This window comes from Pseudochaenichthys georgianus, chromosome 20, assembly GCF_902827115.2.
Source record: "Pseudochaenichthys georgianus chromosome 20, fPseGeo1.2, whole genome shotgun sequence".
Lineage (NCBI taxonomy): Eukaryota > Metazoa > Chordata > Actinopteri > Perciformes > Channichthyidae > Pseudochaenichthys > Pseudochaenichthys georgianus.
This window is the reverse complement of record NC_047522.1, coordinates 1,595,324-1,608,090: the sequence shown is the minus strand read 5'-3', so window position 1 is coordinate 1,608,090 and position 12,767 is coordinate 1,595,324. Positions and strand designations below refer to the sequence as shown.

The 12,767-nt window shown below is 43.5% G+C and overlaps 1 protein-coding gene across 1 annotated transcript in view; it reads right to left on the bottom strand.

Moving 5' to 3' along the window:
• The window catches only part of pola1 (polymerase (DNA directed), alpha 1), a 92,314-nt gene that overhangs the window by 53,265 nt on the left and 26,282 nt on the right, over positions 1–12,767 (bottom strand). The window lies entirely within an intron of this gene.

Here is a 12,767-nt window from a genome sequence, read left to right as displayed (position 1 = left end):
CAGAGTCTAAATACCCACAGACTAGGTTGAGGAGACAACACAGGGCACCAGCTGCACACAATCAACGGCAACAGACATGGGGGAAGGGAACACTTTTCAAAATAAAACATGTGCAATATACAAGCCCGAAGCCGTCAGTCCACAGTGACGAAGCCATCTTCGTCACAAAAACATTTGGAGACTTCCTGCTCTTCCACCTCCTCGCTAAAAGAAGATATTTATTTTGGACGTGTAATTAAAGTTTTGTTGTTTATTGTTATCAGACAATGATACTACAGATTATTCAATTATTATTTAAATATTTCGTTTTGTTATTGCATTAATTTGTATAGTACTGTATCATGTCTGTATCATCTTTTGTTTCATTTGTATTTTCTTTGGTTTTACACGCTCGAAAAAAATAAATAAACTAAACTAAAAGACTGGAAGTTGAGGATGAATATTTGTTGCTAGTTTCTGATATTTTATCAAGCAAAACAGTAAGAAGATAACTGCTGGATTCAGAAAAAATGAAAACACGTCGTTGAAATAGTCGTATGACCAACTTCAGATTCAAAATGATAATATTTGCAGTCCTACTAATTAACATTAACATTAAAATCCTCTTTAGATAAACCTGACAACGCCTGGAGGTTAAGAGTTTAGGATGAATATTTTTATCGAGTTTCTGATATTTTATAAAGCAAACAAGAAAAGACTTGCTGGATTCAGAAAAAAGGAAAACACGTCAACACAACATTGAAATAGTCGTATAAGCATCTTCAGACTCTCTAAGCCAGGGGTGTCAAACTCAATTTCATCACGGGCCACATTAGCATTATGGTTGCACTCAAAGGGCCGGTTGTAACTATATAAATATACATATAATTAATTATACAAAATAATGTATTGTATTACATTATTGCCTCTGAATTGGATTATTATCGGATAGGGTAATACCTTAGTAATTAACTACGTCTGAAAGCAGAAGTCCAGGGCAAATAATTCTCTCTTCAGTGCGCATGTCACCGTGCACGATGCATTGTGGGACATGCCGTCTGTAAAGTGGCATGTAACCGTATAATAACGTATTATATTCTTTGGAAGCTCTTGCGGGCCACATCAAATGAAGTGGCGGGCCGGATTTGGCCCCCGGGCCTTGAGTTTGACACCCCTGCTCTAAGCTATATGAAAATAATAATAAGATTTGCAGTCTTACTAATTAAGACCCATTCAAATCCTCTTTCGATAAACCTGCATGCCGCAGCTTCATCGCTCTGCAGAAACAGTCTGGACAGAGCTCCCGCTGAGTGCAGAGTTCTGCAGTACTTCAACACTCACAGCTCACAGGTGACATTTTCACTTTGTCCTCCCCATTTTTTTAAAAACATAATTTACCCAACAGTCTGCCGTGAGACTCCGGGGCGTCTGACCCTGCCAGTGCTGCTAAAAGATGTGGTTAAGTGGTGCGACCGTACTTTGCAACACTCAAAGCTGCCAGGAAGTGAACGAGGGAGACAACTACAGGAGCACAGGTCCAAAAGAAATGACAAACCCCCGACTTCTGCAGCTGGACGAAGCCGACCGCTGGGTTTCTGAGTCGAAAAAGTGTCATACAATGGAGGTTTAACACAAATACAACTACACTTTGAAATCGCCGATTGTAGAATCTGCACTTCACGGTTTCTGGCTCCACTTCTCACAGCTTGAAGTCCAATTTAATGCAGTGCTTTTAACAATGCCTCATGTCTTTGCATTTCACTCCAGAGTCAAAAGGGGCTATTGTCATTCGCACAATAGCTAATAGTTGTTAGCAATTAAAAGCTTCAATTAAAAGTCCCAGGCTCTTCCAACGGCGCAACATACATTGTACTAAAGTCATTAAATAGTGACACAATGCTGCAGGTATTAAAAGCAGGAATAAGTATGAGCATGTTAAATAGAACAGGAGGTACAATTAAATACTGTACAGGGAATAACATACTAATTATTGTTATAATATATACATTTGTGAACTGCAAGAGCTTCGGATTTTAACCCATTACATTAGCTGTCATGCTAATTTGGGATTCAAAGCATAGAATAAAACATGTTTTGTTTTACTTATAATACCTGGAAAAGAATGTGATGGTAATTTGAGCAAAGTACATATGGTGTGGACAAAGCAAATCAATAATAAAGTTAAAAAAAAAAAGGAAAAGTGACAGATAACTCAATAACCCTTTTAATACCTCACTGTTGAATCTGCTCCCCATGGACAGCTTCGCCTGAAGGCAGTGCTTTAACTCACTCGTGTCACGTCTTTGCATGTCGCACACATTACCGCGTGATCCCGCACGAAGCCGTGCTAATTGATGAGAGGTTCAGCCTCGCTGGGATATCTGGCTTTTCCTCAGCTGTTGTTCAGCGATCTGCCGGCCTTATTTACGAGGCATTTAGATGTCATGTATTCCTCCTCGACACAATATCTCATGTGTTCCGTCAGGCGGTAACTTTAAATAACAATACGAGTCCTGTTTGACCTGCACTGGACGGGTGACGAATGAGTTATAGATTGAAAGGGAAGCAATAAAAGATAATACAGAGATGCACGATAAAGCTAATACCCCTTCACACACACATACCACCGCCCCCCCTTGCCCCCCTGCCCCCCCCGACGAGCAGATCAGAGGCAGCATTTTAAACCTCAGAGCGGCTGAGGGCCCTTGTAAAGAGAGCCAGTGACGATTGTTTTGAAAAGCTGAAATAGCACCTGTGGAGGAACACACCACTGTCAGAGCAGGGGCAAGGGGGGGCACACACACACACACACACACACACACACACACACACACACACACACACACACACACACACACACACACACACACCACACACACACACACACACACACCACACACACACACACACACACACACACACACACACAACACACACACACACACACACACACACACACACACACACACACACACACACACACACACACACACACACACACACACACACACAACACACACACACACACACACACACAACACACACACACACCACACACCACACACACACACACACACACACACACACAGCATAAAATAATCCTCACTGCTCCAAACACAGACATGATTTCTCTCACACACACTCTTATACACACACACACACCTTTTCCTGCTCCAAACACAGACATGATTTCTCTCACACACACTCTTATACACACACACACACCTTTTCCACTAATGCAATTTCACACGAAAGATGCATAAAAGATTTGTATATCTCTTCAGAAGTGTTTTGTCACTCGAACACGAACACACACACACACACACACACGATTATCGGGGCCGATATTCCGCATTGCACCGATTATCGGTATCGGCCTTTTTTTTATCAAATTGCCGATATAACTTTGGCTCTGATGCGGCCGTTTCTCTGGCTGCAGTCACCACTCTCTGTACACGAGCAATGTCCCGCCCACAGCGCTATCTGATAGGCTATTACTGAAGACTTTCCGGGCGGGAGCCAGAGAAGCGGGACCTTCTCAGATTACAGGCAGGTGCGAAAGAACGCAGACACAGACTGAAGCAAGCAGCAGCGCTGAGCGGCAGAGCCATACATGTGTTAAACCGAAGTTCAACAAACATCCCAATCCCCTCAGCTGAAGTTTCAAAAACACCACGATCTTATGATCCAGTTCTATCAGTTTCCCAGTTACACGGGGACGCGGGAAGTCAGTCAGAGTTGGGGTGCGTGCAGCGTCTCGCAGCGGAGTACTGTGGTGCGGGGGGGGGGGGGGCTGCGAGTGGAGCCTCGTCGTTGTTCAGGTTGATCTGTGAAGCTCATTAGCTAGCTAACATGTATTTAGCAAATGTTTAGCAACATATTGGAAGTGAGGCTACTAGACTAACGTTAGGTCTACTGTAATAGCCTCACTTTTAATACTTTGCAGAACATTAGCTAGCACTAGTGTATTGCAGTGGCTAGCAGCTTATTGGGATGTTATGCTGGATAAACGGATATAATAAATTAGGCATTATTGTTAGTAAAGCATGTCAGCCTGCAGCCCCACTTCGTGTCTCTCTCTAACTCATAGCAGATGGCTGCACTAAAGAAAAGGGCACAGAGAGGAAACCAGTTGTAAGATGTTTAAAAGTTCATTAAACATAATTTATGCTTAAATGCATTTCAAAGAAGTTGTGTTGAGTTTGTGTTATTCTACATTTTGACACCAACATTTTACTGCAAATGTATATCGGTTCCAAATATCGGTTTCCTTGATTACTAATAATCGGTATCAGCCTTGAAAAAGTCATATCGGTCGATCCCTAACACACACGCACACACACACGCACACACACACACACACCCACCCACCCACACCTGTCCTGGCAGATGCCTTTGCCGTGGACTCATGTCTGCTACTGGGAGGGTCAATCCGCCGCAAAGCCTCGTCTGATTTAAAACACCCGGCTGAGATCACACACGCCGGCGCTCATTGGGAATAACTCGACAATGACAGCGGTGCCTCTGCCGCCGGGAGATAAAAAATGTGGCACTTTAAGGTCCTGATGAGTCACTCTGTCCGCAGGCAAAGGACTCACCCGCCGATGGGTTCTTAAATGTCGCCCGGGGAAATAAATAACGCATGTGTAGATAGTGAAAAAGGGATGGTGATTAAAATGTGATATTTGAGATGGCAGGCAGGAGAAGAAGAAATGACCTTTGTCATCAGCTACAATTTCATTCACTGCGTCGGGCTGATTTCTATGAATATATTTTTATCTGAACTTTAAAGTGGTTTTAATGAATTGAAACTTTATAGAACACAATCCACAGACACGACCTGCTCAGCACCAAACACACGGATGTATCTGGGGAACATAGTGCGAGATTTGAAGCTATAGAGCAGGGGTGTCAAACTCAAGGCCCGGGGGCCAAATCCGGCCCGCGACTTCATTTCATGCGGCCCCTCAAGAGATTGCAAAGAATATAATATGTTTATTATACGGTTACAAGCCGATTTACAGAAGCTCGTTGCCCATAAACTACATTTCCCACAATGCATCTCACATTTGACTTTTTTCTCAGAATTTGACTTTTTTTTTTTAAATCATTTTGTAACATTCTCACTGAAGAGACTTGCAATGATTTGCCCTAGACTTCTGCTTTCAGACGTAGTTAATTATGAAGTTATTACCCTATCCGATAATAATCCAATGCAGAGGCAATAATGTAATACAATACATTATTTTATATTAAATATTTATATATGTATTTTGATGCAGTCTTAAAGTTACAACCGGCCCTTTGAGTGCAACCATAATGCTGATGTGGCCCGAGAAGAAATTGAGTTTGACACCCCTGATATAGAGGCTTTTTAAAAATGGTACATGTTCCCTTCAAAATAAGACTAATAAAAGTGTTTCCCCTTCTCATAAGTAAACCTACAAATATATATTTCAGGTTAAAATGTGCACGTATATGCCACAAAGCAGCTGGAGTTACATTCAAGCATTTGTTTGAGGTGTGTGTTGACAATAACTGATATTTAATTAATGACATATTTTAATAATAAACATATGCTTTTATTGTGAAAGTAATCGAGTGTCCCTAGATCTGGTACTTATCAGCAAATGCATAATTACTTTATCACAAAAAAGCGGCGAAACACAATGAAATGAACTAATGGATTACTATATTAAAATAATCTACAGTCTGAGTTAATACTTGTGGCCACGATGATTGCGCAGTAAAAGATATCGTGCCCTAATATCGTTTCAGATGTTGGTTTGATTGATCAATATAATAAATGTCTTTTTTATCAATACATGTAAAGGTTTTATTTTAACTACACGTCTCACCTTCTTGTGAAGTCAGCTAAACCCACACACTAATTGTCGTCTCATTAACAACCACCAGCGCCCGTGATAAAGTCGCCATGTGTCAGGCGTAACGAGTTCTAATCCCCGACATTATCCCGGTCTCGCATGGCCTCATTAGAGCACGTTACCGAAGTCGCTGTTTAGATTCCGAACCCTCCGACTGTCCTGCCAAAATAGCAGCGCTGCTCCCATGTGACTATTTGTTAAGTCCTCTCCTATCGGGCGCAGAGCCGGCGCGGCGGACGGCGTGGAAACATCCCCACACACACATATTACAGCTTATGTGGTCTTAAATCTAATTCGGGGAAATGTCAAAATGACCTTTGTGGTTGCGAGACGGCAGCGGCGACCGAATGAAAGCAATGGGGACATCGGTGTTTACTCAAACACACGAGACGCGATCTGGTATTTCTAAATTCGGGGGGAAATGATTTGTTACGGGACACGAGGAATGACACGGAATCCGCACGACGGACGCCGCCGGGCAACAATATTTACTTAGCGTTCATTACACACACACACACACACACACAAGTGCACATGGATGTTTAACCCAAAGCTAACGTTGACCTCTCCACACCCCCGGCTCCGTTACCCATTCCTCACTCTGCATGCCATCCCATAATGTGAACTACGAGCTCCTGTCAGGCTGTTTTTAAACACAAGGACAGAGACTCAATTACAGCAGAAAGGCTCTCAGGAGTCGTCCTCCGACACACACACACACACACACACACACACACACACACACACACACACACACACACACACACACACACACACACACACACACACACACACACACACACACACACACACACACACACACACACCACACACACACACACACACACACACACACACACACACACACACACACACACACACACACACACACACACACACACACACACACACACACACACACACACACACACACACACACACACACACACACACACACACACACACACACACACACACACACACACACACACACACACACACACCTGCTAACGGTTGTCAGATTTGCTAGCAAAAGGGCGAAGGTCAAACCAATCTGCGTGCCACAACAATCAACGGCTTCGAGCGGCCTCGGTTGTTAACATCACTCGATTAGGAGGACTTACACACACCGACACACTTTGTGTTCGGAGAGGCTGCTCAAAAAACTAGGAAAAAGAGCTTCTGTGTCCGAGCGTAGGTTCTGTTCCCTTTGGACAGGCGAACAACTGGCTTTCTTTTGACGGGAAATCAGCTTTATTCCCGGGAGAAACGGCTCCAGGTCGGATTTGCCGTGACGGACATGTGACAGAATCAGAAATGCATGTGTCCCAAAGCAGGGACGCCGCAGCAGAGGCAGGCTGCAGACAGAAGGGAAAGTAAAAAGACTAGACGTACAAGGACACATATTATAAGTTATTAACATCGACAGGAAAAGTTATTTGACGATGCCGAGTGATTCAAACTCGTCAGAAAACTCGTCAAATTGCCTTCCAAACAATCACCACTTCTCATTCGAGAGACTGAACGAACAACGGATATAAAAACGAAGGAAACAGACTTGTGTCAAAGCAATGGGAAATGACTTTATCGCCTATTGTGGCAGGTTTCCCGATGTTAAAAACCCTCTTTTGTGCACTGAGAAGTATGGTATAATATTCTTTTTTAAAAAGGTATAATATTCAACGACCCTAAAGACAGATTAATAACACTCGTACAGCTTGTCGTGGCGCCCTTGACTGTTAACAGACACTCCTCTATTTGCAACGTTAACACCGGCATCAGAAATGAACACCCGACGAGCCGGATGCTGGAAATGTCTCCCTGCAACTGATCTGAGATCTCCCCGAAGCGTCAGCAGAAAGTCGTCCTTTTCTCTACGTTCGATTCTCTCGCGGACAATAAAAGTCTCTGGTATGACGGATGCATTTATCGGCCTGTCATAACCGCGAGTCGTCTTCAGATATCTCCGCTCCCAACTGTTCTCTGGCGAACTTACAAAAGGACCCGAAATAACGCGCAGGGGTTGAGGGGGACATCAATCTGCGGCGGTGTAATCCTAAACCTTCACCTTCCTCTTAATACCCGTCAGCCCCCCTTTAATACCCTCGCATACCAGGACAGGAGGGCCACAACAAATGGCCCCCGACAAAGGGCAGAGTTCGGCCAGTAGCAGATGTACACACACACACACACACACAAGAATCAAGAGAGGTTTCCTATATCTATTTTAACTTCTTCAAAACATCTATTAAATCAATTAGAATATATATCAGGAAACTTTTCATCCTCAAAAATAAGTTTGTATATCTGTTAGTTTTCAAATTAGCCTGTAATGTCTGTCAGTTCGGCCAGTAGCGCGCGCACACACACACACACACACACACACACACACACACACACACACACACACACACACACACACACACACACACACACACACACACACACACACACACACACACACACACACACACACACACACACACACACACACACACACACACACACACACACACACACACACACACACACACACACACACACACACACACACACACACACACACACACACACACCAGGAGCTGAGAGGGGGGTTTCCGATATCGATTTAAACTACTACAAAACATCTATTAAATAAAATATATGTGAGGAAGGTTTTTATTTGACTATAAGATTGTATATCTCTTAGTTTTCAAATGTGCCTATTTAATGTGTGTCAGTTCGGCCAGTAGCACACACACACACACACACGGAGCTGAGAGGGGGGTTCCCCTTCCTAACGTGTCTGATCAGAGAGCACCGTGGCCCCCGGCAGACACCAGAGGGGATTAAGCCTCAATTTAAACCGAGAGTGAGAGAAAGATGAGAGCTAAGCCAATCAATAAAAACAGAACACATGCAAACACAACGGGGGGGGGTACACACCGCGAAGGGGGGGGGGGGGGGGGGGTGGATACACTACACACCGCGGACAGGGTGGTGTTCTGTGTGTGTGTTGCAATTACAAAAATAAAAAAGCCTCCTAAATCATGATATGAAAGTGCGAATGTGACGATTCAAATGAGGGCCGGGTGCAAACGGCACTAGCCGCAAATACACCAGAAAGCCCGCCGTACAGGCAGCTGGCGTTCTCCGGCTCGCAGCGGTCGGAGACTACCAAGAACGACTTGGCGGCGTACGGTCGTTAAACTTTAGTGCGCCATTCAGATCCAATAGAACCGGTTCAGGGGCGTCCATCTAGCGGGGGGGGGGGGGTAGCGGTGCATGGAGACATGTCAGATCAACATGAAATGAAATGCAGTTTTTAAATGTTAGTGTGGGATTACAGGAGTCGTGTCATTGTCTTAAAGCAGAGCGCTTCTTCCACTTCAGGAGTTAAAAGTACATGAATTATACAAAAAAAGTCGAATTCTCTCCCCAAAAAACGCCGTTTCACTTAAAGAATCTGAGTTTCTCCTCGTTGCTAACGTTAGCTGAGCTTATTTCTCAGACGACCCACGACAAAGAACCTTCACGTGGAGAAAATACTGAGCACTAAAATCTAGAAAAAAGTTTTTTTAAATGGGCTTAAAACCGGATAGAAGGCACATGTTTGACAGATTCTTGCAGGAAACATGAGAACACGCAGCATTATCTTCATTTAAATAATACAATATAAGTTAATATCACTTGGGATAACGCAAGCACACAACTCAACTGAATATTTAACAAAGCTTTAGTTGTTTCCAGACCTTTTACGTGTCCAGTAGTGAGTGACTGAACTCATGTGCCGCTATAAGAGATTATGAAACAGAATATCTAACGAATGCCGGTCCAGATTTAGATTTTGCGAGAGCATTAAATGATCGCGTCCACATTGCTCGGTGGGACTCCCTGGTTGTGTTGATGCTGAAGCACACTGGCTATAAATAGACGTCCAGGAACACGGATACAAAGTAAACAGAGCGCAAAGTGGATCTGCGTTTCTCAGCACTGACGTCTGACCTTTAGACGCTCGTCTCTGCACTCGGCCTCATCACACTGCACTCTGAGCACTGTCTCCGTCCGAATGAAACACGATGCTATGTGTTCACTGTCCCTTCAACACACTGGGAGGACACACGAGGTGAAGCATGCTTTTAGTGATCAGAAAACACTTCAATACGTCTTAAAATCAATTAGAAAATATGTTGGGAACGTTTTTATTCCTGGCTTTAAGTTGTCTAAATTCTACAAAATGCTACAGCATGTTAGCTCTCCAAATGCTCCACGTACATCCATCTTTATTTGTTCCCTAACATGTGCTAACACGCTAACACGGCCCGTCCACACAGCGGCTTTGGAAGAAGCTCGCCGGCGGGCGTGTCTGAAGCTCGACCAGCGACCAATCACATGATCCTCCCGCCCCGGACACACAAGCAGCGGTTTGATTGGCTAGAGCTTGTACTGGCCTACGATTTGATTGGCTGACGCTTCCGCCGAAAGCTTCAGGAGCTTCAAAAGTTGAACATTGCTCAACTTTTGAAGCCTGAGATGCAGTTCGGCGAAAAGTGACGTCGCCCCGAGCGAATGGGCAGAAGCGCTGTGTGGACGTACCGTAAGCCTTCGAGAGAAACAGCTGGGGAGAACATTAGCAGACGCACGAAATATATTCATGCGATTCATACACATGTTTGGAGCTAGCTGCTTTCATTAGCAAAGAGTCGGCATTAATGCTAGAGTTCGGTTTGGACTGAATTGCATAGTGAAAGAAAGGCATGTAGGAAACCAAGCTAAAGCAAAGTCAAGGTGTGATTACATTGTGCAATATCATCATTAACGTCATGACAACGGTTGCCTCTTTAATATCACACGCCATGTAGAGTGGTGCAGAAAGGAGTCCCAACACGTTAGCATATTATTCAACTGTGTGTGTGTGTGTGTGTGTGTGTGTGTGTGTGTGTGTGTGTGTGTGTGTGTGTGTGTGTGTGTGTGTGTGTGTGTGTGTGTGTGTGTGTGTGTGTGTGCGCTACTGGCCGAACTGACAGACATTACAGGCTAATTTGAAAACTAAGAGATATACAAACTTATTTTTGAGGATGAAAAGTTTCCTGATATATATTCAAATTGTTTTAATAGATATTTTGAAGAAGTTAAAATGGATATAGGAAACCCCTCTTGATTCTTGAGTGTTTTGTGTGTGTGTGTGTGTGTGTGTGTGTGTGTGTATGTGTGTGTGTGTATTCCTAAAGATGAAAGACTCCTCCTGTACACATGCAGTACACAAACACAGTACTGAGGCTCAGTTACACAGATACTCTGAACACACACCCACACACCCACACACACACACACACACACACCTGAAGGAGCCTAGGAATAAACTGTAGATCCAAATATGAGTCTCAAACAATTAGCCGCACAGAATCGAATTAGCCATCGTGAATATTTAGTTTGACGAAATGTAGTAATGGCAGAATAGTGCGGTGTCACTTCCTGTTTCAACTGAAGCCGGAGCGAGCTGTAATTAAACCCATCCATTAAAGGCTGTTGACAAAGATTACACTCACTGGGACAGACACTCCCACTGCTATCAGAGAACCAAGTGAGCAGCTTTTACAAACGTATCGTGAACAACAAGCGGGTCTGGAGGCTGTCACACACAAAACACACACACACACACTGAGCCCTGCCCTCTATTAGTGGGCACAATGAGTGTGTAAGAGGATCTGAATGAAGGACTCCCCTGAGGACTCGTACTGTTAGAGCTCATTAAAGGAACACGAGTACAAACACTGACATGTGTGAGGTGTTCACTTACACGACCAGAGTTAGCGTTTATGTCATGCAACACACACTTTGTTGAGAGCACGCCCCGTTCTGTTCCTTTTGTGTGCGTCGAAAGAAGTCATGACACACTCGGGCTTTACATAGAGAGAGTGAGCTTCATGGAAAATACTTAAGAGCTCACACACACACACACACACACACACACACACACACACACACACACACACACACACACACACACACACACACACACACACACACACACACACACACACCACACACACACACACACACACACACAACACACACGGGGTGTTTATTGTGATGAACTTGAGGGGGTGATCATATTTAGAAACAGCGAAGAGCAGAAGGTGACGAGGAAGAGGTCACGATGAGGAGAGGAAAGGAGGACAGGAGGAAACCAAAAATGAAACAGAAGATCAGAAGAGATGGCAGAGTGAAAAGTGTTGCATGAAGTTAAATGTAATCCAGCGGCGCCCTCTTGTGGACAAACATGGAAGTGTTTCAATTTCTATTAACCAGACTGGAGCTCTTATCTTATCAGTATTTGGGTCTTTTGTAAGCCCCGTCTTCTTGCTCGATGTGCACGAAAGCTGCGACAGTTAGTCGGTCAACATAAAAATAACTATCGCCTCTTTAGACGTATCGCTATTTTCCCGCAAAAACGCCGGAAAATGCCGTTTTCAGCCTCTTTTATGTAATATAAAAGTGAATATCTTTGGGTTTTGGGTTTCAACTATTTCTTACATTTTGTAGACCAATCAATTAATCCCAAAAATTAAATTGTAGTCAAAGTTTGTACTGTAATAAGCTTGTTTTAGTTCAGTTTTTTAAGACGTGCATTATCTGTGTGACAGCTAGGGAGGGGTATCGTTAAGGTTTTAACGGTTACTACTTTTATCGATAGCGCTTATCAATCCGGTCTTTTAACGGTTCTTTCATCGGTTCTTTTGGAGAAAAAAACAAGGTAAACTAACTAAACAAATTGTGAACAAAACTAACATTGCTTTTTATTTAAATTAAATACATAATATTTCACATCAAAAGAAACAACAGTGTTTTAACAAATCGTATTAAATAATGTGATAACAGAACAGCTGAAACTTTAACAAAATAAATAACTCCTCTAATCAT